At 35.2% G+C, this 8,828-nt stretch overlaps 1 pseudogene; it reads left to right on the top strand.

Annotated features, from left to right (window-relative positions):
• The first annotated feature begins 5,237 nt into the window (after positions 1-5,237).
• On the top strand, positions 5,238-7,606 carry LOC143626524 (wall-associated receptor kinase 2 pseudogene; annotated as a pseudogene).
• Positions 7,607-8,828: the final 1,222 nt, after the last annotated feature.

Genomic DNA, 8,828 nt, shown 5'->3' with positions numbered 1-8,828 from the left:
ATTATTATTAAAGTATTAGGATTATTATTAAAGTTTTATTATTATTATTATTATTATTATTATTATATACAAGTACTTACCAACCCCCCCCCCCCCATCCATTCAACCTAATCTTCTCATTCCTTCTTTCTTTCTTTTTCTTACTCACCGTCACCACCACTCCGCCGCCCCTCCACTTTTCTGGCAGCCAGCGACGGCACAGAGAGAACAGAGAGGGAGTTGAGTACCACCTTAGTCAAGTGCGTTACATGTCACACCCCAACCTAAGGCGGAAATGTCGGGGCGTGATCCGATTGCTCACAGCTCGAAGATACTATCATAATTATAAATGACAATATCTAATTAATTATTTTATTCAAATAATACACACAATAATCAAATACAACAAAACCATTCAAATAAATAAGTACAATTATTTAAATTTAAGTTTGTCTTCAATATAACCCTAAGGTCTTTCTAAGTGTCCATCCTTCAACTCAGTCAGCCTGCATATGCGTGGAAAATGGAGTTTTGTCAATAAACATGTTGAGTGAGATGATCACCACAAATAGTTATATAATAAATAAATAATAAATGTTAAATGCGCAAACCAATCTATGTGGTAATAATCAATCAAACCTTAACAAACCAAAACCAAGTTGTACTCGTGTGCCAATGAATCGTTGCCAAGCGAATCGGGCATTAATTACAATGACTAGATTGTCGGTTTACCTTTGCCAAGCGAATCGGGCTCCGGTTACTAAGACGGTCGTATGATCATACTAATGAGAACCCTCTACAAGGGGATATGTTGGACCTCTCCGAATGCGCAAATTAAACATGTAGCAATTAGCAAATAGCATTCAACTGATATTCACACAATGATTATGTTTGCGATTTTTTGCATATATATAGAATAGAAAATATGAGTAAGTACGCATATGTCCCCAAAACATTTGAAAACAGTAGATAAAAAGGGGAATGATCAAACTCACCTGGTCGAATAAGCCAAACGGGAATGTTTACAACAAGAACGATAATCACACTCCTCGAGAATTACCGACAAGAATCCTAATTAAATAATGTTATGAGTGAATTATAAATGAGATAATACGTATAACGAATTTAGGATTTCAATATGATTTGAGTTATATTTATGGTTGGGTACGTTATGGATTGAATGTTGATCTCTACGGATTATTGTTATCGTTTAATTATAAAATCATTGTTTAACGTATAATCAAACTTACAATTAATTAGTTTGAATAAATATGAGTTAAGATTTTATATAATGATAATAAACATTTAAATATATAATTATCGTAAAATTTATATCTTGAGTTTTGTAACGAAATCCGATGGTAAATATACATTAACACTTTAATCATGTTTAATATGTTTATTATAATTCTTGTTTTAAAAAGACTAATATATATATATATATATATATATAATAATTATGAACAATTTTATAAAAACGTTTTTAACAACGAGAAAACATCAATAGTGGTGTCGCTTTTAATAAAATAATGATGGTTTAAATAAATAATTATACACTTATAATACATACATATATATATATGTACATATATATATATATATACACACGAAAACTTGTATTAAAACTATTTGACACGAAACGTTAACTTATGATGTCGGTATAAATAAAATATTGTTTATTTAATAATGAATATTAATTATAATATATTATATATCAATAAAACAAGTTAAAATAGTCAATAATCAAAAATACAAAAAATGGGGTCTGCTGGGACTCTAACCCGCCCCTTATGGCTGGCTTAAAGCATGGAACACACACACACACACCAGCCAAGCGTGCTGGTGTGTCAGTTGTTTAAAGATTGAAAACGATTTCATATATACAAGAAACAGTTAAACCAGTTTTTTCAAGAACCCTAGAAAATGCAATTGATAAATCCATTCAATGTTAATCTAATTAATGTTAGGGCTTTTGAGCAGAGATTCAAAACGAACTTACACATATAATTTATTGCCTTAAACAATGATTATACACGGGTTAATCGCGACTTAACAGTGACGGCAATGGAAGGACGACTAACAGCAATATACAGCCACTGTCACTGCAATTAGGTTTAGGGGTTCAGGTCGTGCAGATAAGGGAAATTGAGTTTTAATCAGTCTTAGGTTTATATAATCAATTTAGGTTTAAGACGAACTAAACCAAATTCGTATCATTCTTGATCTTGTTTTCCTAATTAACTACGTCAGTGTGGCCGATTATGGCAAGATTAATCATAAACACCCAATCCAATTCCTAACTTAGATCGTTAATTTGAGCTCAAGTAATCGATACGGGTCAAGGTTTCGGGTTAACGGGTCATGGGTTACCGGATTACGGGTTTGGTTAGACGGGTAATAAAGATATTATGCAGAAATTGTATTTTGGTCCTTGGAGTTTTGATGTGGGAACGATAGAGGGTTAAAGTTCATGTTTCGGTTTAAAAACGAGCATTTTCTAAAGTTGAACATATATTAAATAAGTATATAAACAATTATAAATTTTATATTAATGTCTCGATAAACGTGCTTACTTTTTGTTGTTTAAAATTTTCCGAACATAAAACGGGTCGGGTAAGGTTGTATGTGGAAAACCCGAGTTGTTACATTACACTAGAGAATAAGTCGCACATAGCTCGAATCGCACGGCGTTCGCGTCCTATTCGCATGAATCCTCTTCGCGCGAATTCTTTTTGCTTGAGAACTATTCACGCGAATTCATATTCTCTTAAGAGGATTCGCATTGCCGTGCGCAGTTAAGGATTTCGCATAAGGTTCTCATTTCGCGCAAAAAGGGATTGCTTAACTTGCACGGGGTTCGTGCGAACCCGTTTCTGTAAGCTGTTAGTTTCCAGATCCGGTTCGCGTAGGGGTTCTCAGACCAAGTTGTTGACGGTTAGTTCGGGTCTTGCGGGGGATAAGGGACCGACTGACAGAGATTGGGTTCATTACGGGTCTGGTGGTTCTAGTCGCGACACTACAGATCTGGTTCGAGTTCTAGTTCTGGTCGACCGCTGGAGTCCGGGTCTCGTTGAAGACCCGTTTGTATCGGTTTTATTAGTTGTATTATTTATTTGTTTATTTCCTAACACCTTCATGTTATTATTGTTATTTGATTGAAATCGTTTAACTAAGTTCGTTCACGTCGACTCGTTTGTGTCGGTTTGACTCGGTTCCTCTTTAAGCTCGATTGTTCATTTATTATTAATCTTAACGAAACGAGAATGGAATGAAATGAATATAATGTCTTACCTTTTGATGGGATTAAACTAAATCTTAAATGAAAATGGAATGATGGAATGTGTGTACAGGGGTTCGTTTGTGTGTATGGAGTGTGTGTAACAATGATTTGAGAATGATGGTGAAAACGATAAGAATTGGGGTTTTAGGGGTTTAAATAGGCTAAGCCCAAAGGCTTTTAGGCCCAAATCGCTCTCAAGTTTATTAACCTCTCTTAATATTATCCATACTTCTACATATTATTTAATTAATTTAATTGACGCCTCTCGACACGACAACTAAATTAGAACCCGAAATATCTTATTTATTATTTATTAAAACTAGGGCGTTACACATACATACATACACACATACTCACACACACACACATACATATGTATGTATGTATGTATGTATGCACAAGTCTTCTATGAAATTTAGTGTAAATGTTTATCAATTTCATTGTGTTATTATTCAATTTCAAATTTGATTTACCAACTGGGTCAGATCTTATATTACAAATTTAGAAGAAATTATTGAATCAGAAAGTGTTTTAATCTTGGCAAGAATTGTAGGTCCTAAAACAGGGATCAAACAACGTGTTCTTGAATTAATCTCACTTATATGCTAGTAGAAATCACATACAAGGAATCAAGATCTCGGATATTGTTTATGTTTGAATTATTTACTAAAAGTAGTAAGTGAAGAGTTAATGAAAAGATAGGGTTAGAGAGAGAGAGAACGATTTTTGCCAAATGTTAGGCTATGCATGTGCATGCTTCACCTTTTATAGGTGAAGTCATTTCATGCTTCCATTCTATTATAATCGGCCCAATGGGCTATTATTACAAGGCCTCAGGCCCAAACGTACAAGCAAAACAAACGAATGCTAACAAAATACATCATGAAATAAACGAACAAATGCAAAAGACTTAAATAAACAAAATGGGCTTCTACAAAAATATCGAATTATTGACGACTAGTCTATGACAATCAAATTTAACTTATAAATCGCAAGTTCTGTTATGAACTTTTGGTAAAGACCGATTCGAGAAGGTTAATCTTTTGATAGACCCATAGAGTGGATTAGACTCCAATTACAAAAGAGAAGAAGAGAAACCGATTTGGGATAAATTTTCTGATTATGTTTCTTAAACTAACGACTATAATTAAGAATCACAGCTTGGAAGGTTGTTCATTGTGATTTGGGTTCCAACCGATTGTACATTAACAGTGGCATGTGATCAAGATTAAGGCTTGGGATCTTTATGGTCTTAAGTTCGAAACATGACACAAGAGAGTTTTCACATATTGATGGGTTTCCTTCTTGAAAGTGTACATGGGGAGTCAAGAATGGAGCATCAAAATCAATATACATGGTTAACATCTTGTCTTCGAAAGCCTCACTCAGGTATTGGTCAGGGTAGTTTCAAACGTAAAAAATATTAAACTTAAAAAAAATGGAAGAAGTCAAAAAAAGAAAATTGTAAAAGATGGTTCAACTTATTAGTTTTGGATGCACACGTATGTTATTTCAAAGACAACGACGTTTAGCTCTAAGCTTGATTTTCTTCCTAAATGACCATTAATATATGCTTGTAGACTATTATATACGAGTAAATGCTAACACGTTAGCATAAATGACAACGCCCATCACTATCATATGTCCGAATTTGATTTTTTTCTAACCCATATTAAGGTTGAATGGTATCATTTATTGAATCAAAATACTGGATTTTTATTATTTTATCCATCCATCTGTCCGCTTTATCTCTTTTATCACCAAAAGAAATTGTACAAAGACAAAGTGTTCCAATGATCTTCAACCCTTGACTAGTGGATAAATTGAAAAGTGACCAAGTCTTCATGGGCTCATGGCATGTTTATATACATATATATACACTCACATATATACATGCATAAGTATATGTATAGGATCTTTAATACACACATCCCCAATTAAATACCCAACTCACAAACTAACCACTCAGAAACCAACTATGCATTTAAAAACATTACTAGCAGTAACAGCAATTGCAGCTTTGGGAACAGCAAGTGCTCAAGATGGACCAGCTTGTGAAAGTTCTTGTAGCAATGTGAATATTACTTTCCCATTTGGTTCTGGTGAGGGATGCTACTACAGTTCTGATTTCCTCGTAACTTGTAACCGGTCATCCGGGGAACCAATACCATTCTTTGGACAAAGCAGAAACAATATTGTTATCTCAAATATGTCGACAGAAAAGAGTAGGTGGAGATTTTGATGTTTGTAGGCCGTGATTGCTACAATAGTTCTGGCCGAGTCGGAAGAAACCAACCATTTTTTTGGTTGAGGGATTTCCGCATCTCTGACAAGAACAAATTTGTTGCCATCGGGTGTGACACGTATGCATATTTCAGAGGAAGAAGAGGGAATGAGATAGATGGTACAGGATGCATTTCTACATGTGGTAGAAACAGCCTGCTTACAAATGGATCTTGCTCGGGAGTTGGGTGCTGTGAAGTAGCAGTGCCAGAAGGACTTAAATCTTTTAATATGACTCTTTCGGAGCTTTAACAACCATACGAATATATCGGACTTCAACCCTTGTAGCTATGGATTTTTTGTTGAGGAAGGGAAGTTTAGTTTTTCAACAACTAACCTGCTTGATTTTGACAGTGTAAACAAGATGCCAATGTTACTTGACTGGGCAATCGGAGACTTGACTTGTGAGAAAGCCAAGAACATGGACAATTTCTTATGTAAAGGGAACAGCAAATGTGATCAAGACTATGGAGGTCCCGGATATCGTTGTCGTTGCCTTGAAGGTTATGAAGGAAACCCTTATGTTGTAGGTGATTGCAAGAGTAAGTTTTGATTTCACATTTTTGGATGCCTTTTTATCTAATATATTTTCACCTTAATCAAATGATTGACACTTGGTTATTCTATAGATATTAATGAATGTGAACTAGGAAGTCATCACTGCGAACGTGATGATCAATGCGTTGATACCGAAGGAAACTATACATGTACTTGTCGAAAAGGTTACTCTGGAGATGGTAGAAAAAATGGAAGAGGCTGCATTGCTGATCAATCTACCACTATAAAAATAGTTGTAGGTAAATAATCACAAAATATTTAATCGGTTTATATCTTAAGCTAATCTAATAAATCAAATCAGCATCTATCGATCCTTGCTTAAGTTAGTTTCTGCTGTTGCAGGTATCGCAAGTTCTGCTATATTTCTCCTTATATTAGTCACCTGGTTGTATTTGGTGCTCAAGAGGCGAAAACTCATTATGCTGAGAGAGAAATTATTCAAACAAAATGGTGGACTAATGTTGCAGCAACGAATTTCTGGCGATGGAGGTTCTCATGATCAAGCTAGAGTCTTCACGGTAGAGGAGCTAAAGAAGGCAACCAATAACTATGATGAAAGCAAGATTATTGGTAAGGGTGGCTATGGAACCGTTTACAAAGGAGTTCTCTCTGATAACAGAATAGTTGCCATAAAGAAGTCAAAAGTAGCAGATCAAACACAAGATCAAATAGAGCAATTTATCAACGAAGTGGTTATCCTGTCCCAAATAAATCATAGGAATGTGGTGAAGCTGATTGGATGTTGCCTGGAAACAGAAATCCCGTTATTGGTTTATGAGTTCATTCCAAATGGAACTCTCTCTGATCATATTCAGAAGGAAAGTCGTCAACTCTAACATGGGGCATCCGACTCAGAATAGCAACGGAGACAGCTGAAGCACTTTCATACTTACATTCTGCAGCATCTGTTCCAATTATCCATCGCGATGTTAAGCCGATGAATATACTTTTGGATGATAACTATGTGGCAAAAGTATCTGATTTTGGAGCATCTAGGCTAATTCCTATTGATCAGATTGAGTTGGCCACTGTAGTTCAAGGAACACTAGGCTACTTAGATCCAGAGTATTTGCAAACAAATCAACTCACAGATAAGAGTGACTTGGGGTGGTATTAGTGGAACTTTTAACTGGAAAAAAGGCTCTTAGCTTTGATAGGCTAGAAGAACAAAGGAACCTAGCTATCTTTTTTCTAGATTATCTTAAAGAGGGGAGACTCTTCCAAATTCTTGATGAACGCTTGCAGCTAAATGATGTTCCCAGTGAGATCATCCAAGTTTTGAGGCTGGCCGAAAGATGCTTGCGCGTTAAAGGTGATGAAAGACCAACTATGAAGGAAGTAGCAATTGAGCTCCGAGGAATAATTGCTTCGACGATACAAAAACATCCATGGGTGCAAAGTAGTTCAAATGAAGATGAAATTGAGTATTTGCTCAATGAACAAACCAACTACTATGAAGGTACAAATGGTGGCAATGTAAGCCTCCATAGCATGAACAACCGTTAAGTGTTACCCATTGCTACTGGCAGGTTAAAGTAGAGATTTGTATCTACAAAACGTGGAATAGGCTCGATCTTGTATAGCGGGGAACTTTTGTAAAAATAGGTTACTTCTTAAAGTAATATGCACAATTGGAGGGTTTTTTTTACTTTAGAAATGATGTAACCGGGATTGTAACACTAGGTTTATAGGTTTCATGTTTTCAATTTAATCCTAGATAGCTTTCTAAATCATAGACAAGTCACTTTTAGATTAAATTATTCCGCTTATACCGGAAATCAATAATCGGATAAGACAAAAAAATCTATCAAAAAAGGAAAAATTCTTTACTATGAGGAATTCAAGTATGAATATGATTATTAGAAATCAGATCAAATGATTTCTTTATATATGCCACCTAAATATGGATTCGAGTGAAACTTCACAATGTGTCATTAACAGCTATTGTAGTTGAGGGCAACCCTTGCAGTTACATCTGTATGAGGAAACCTATTCGGTAGCAAACTCAATATCTACCGAATTTATCCTACTAAATTACAAGATGTTATCGTGTCCCAGTTGCTATGTCAGCACAAGGTTGCCACCGAGCTTCAAAGTTGCTACCAAACTTGCAGTCGCTACTGACTTTCGGTAACTATATTGCTACCAAACACTAGAAACTTGCACCATAAGTCTAGTAATTTTCAATCCAATGCGACTCAATTAGATCCCTCGCTATGGGGCGCGGAAGGCCCTTCATATTAACACTCAAGATTGATATACATTAATTCGAAATATTTGAATTAATGTCAAGCTTATTGTATGCCTTAATAGATGATATATTAAGAATCTTTTATTAATTATCATCACATTTATTATATAGAAATCAAATCCCTTGATTTACGTCTTGTATGGTTATTATATAATGTAACTTTTTTATGTGAATAAGAGATATCCATTCAAGTCAAAATAATCTTATTATTCATATGGTATCATAGCATCGATCTAACTACCATTTCTCTTGTTACTAATCCCACCACAATAGCCATTGCATTCTTTTGCTTGCCAGTTATCATTCTGCTTGGTTCATCCTCTTCGAACCCCTACAAGTATTCTGTTTCAGCCGCTAAGTCACCATGACAAACCATAACGAAACCCTAACCATTAGCAATTCCTCATACAACGGTATTCGACCCTTTCTTGGCAAATGCCAATGGTGTCACACCAAAGGACATACCCTTACTAATTG

This window comes from Bidens hawaiensis, unplaced genomic scaffold (assembly GCF_021521415.1).
Source record: "Bidens hawaiensis isolate Kalapana, Puna unplaced genomic scaffold, B.hawaiensis_p1.1 tig00004412_1, whole genome shotgun sequence".
NCBI lineage: Eukaryota > Viridiplantae > Streptophyta > Magnoliopsida > Asterales > Asteraceae > Bidens > Bidens hawaiensis.
The sequence above is the reverse complement of the archived record's forward strand: the minus strand, read 5'-3'. Positions and strand labels throughout refer to the sequence as shown.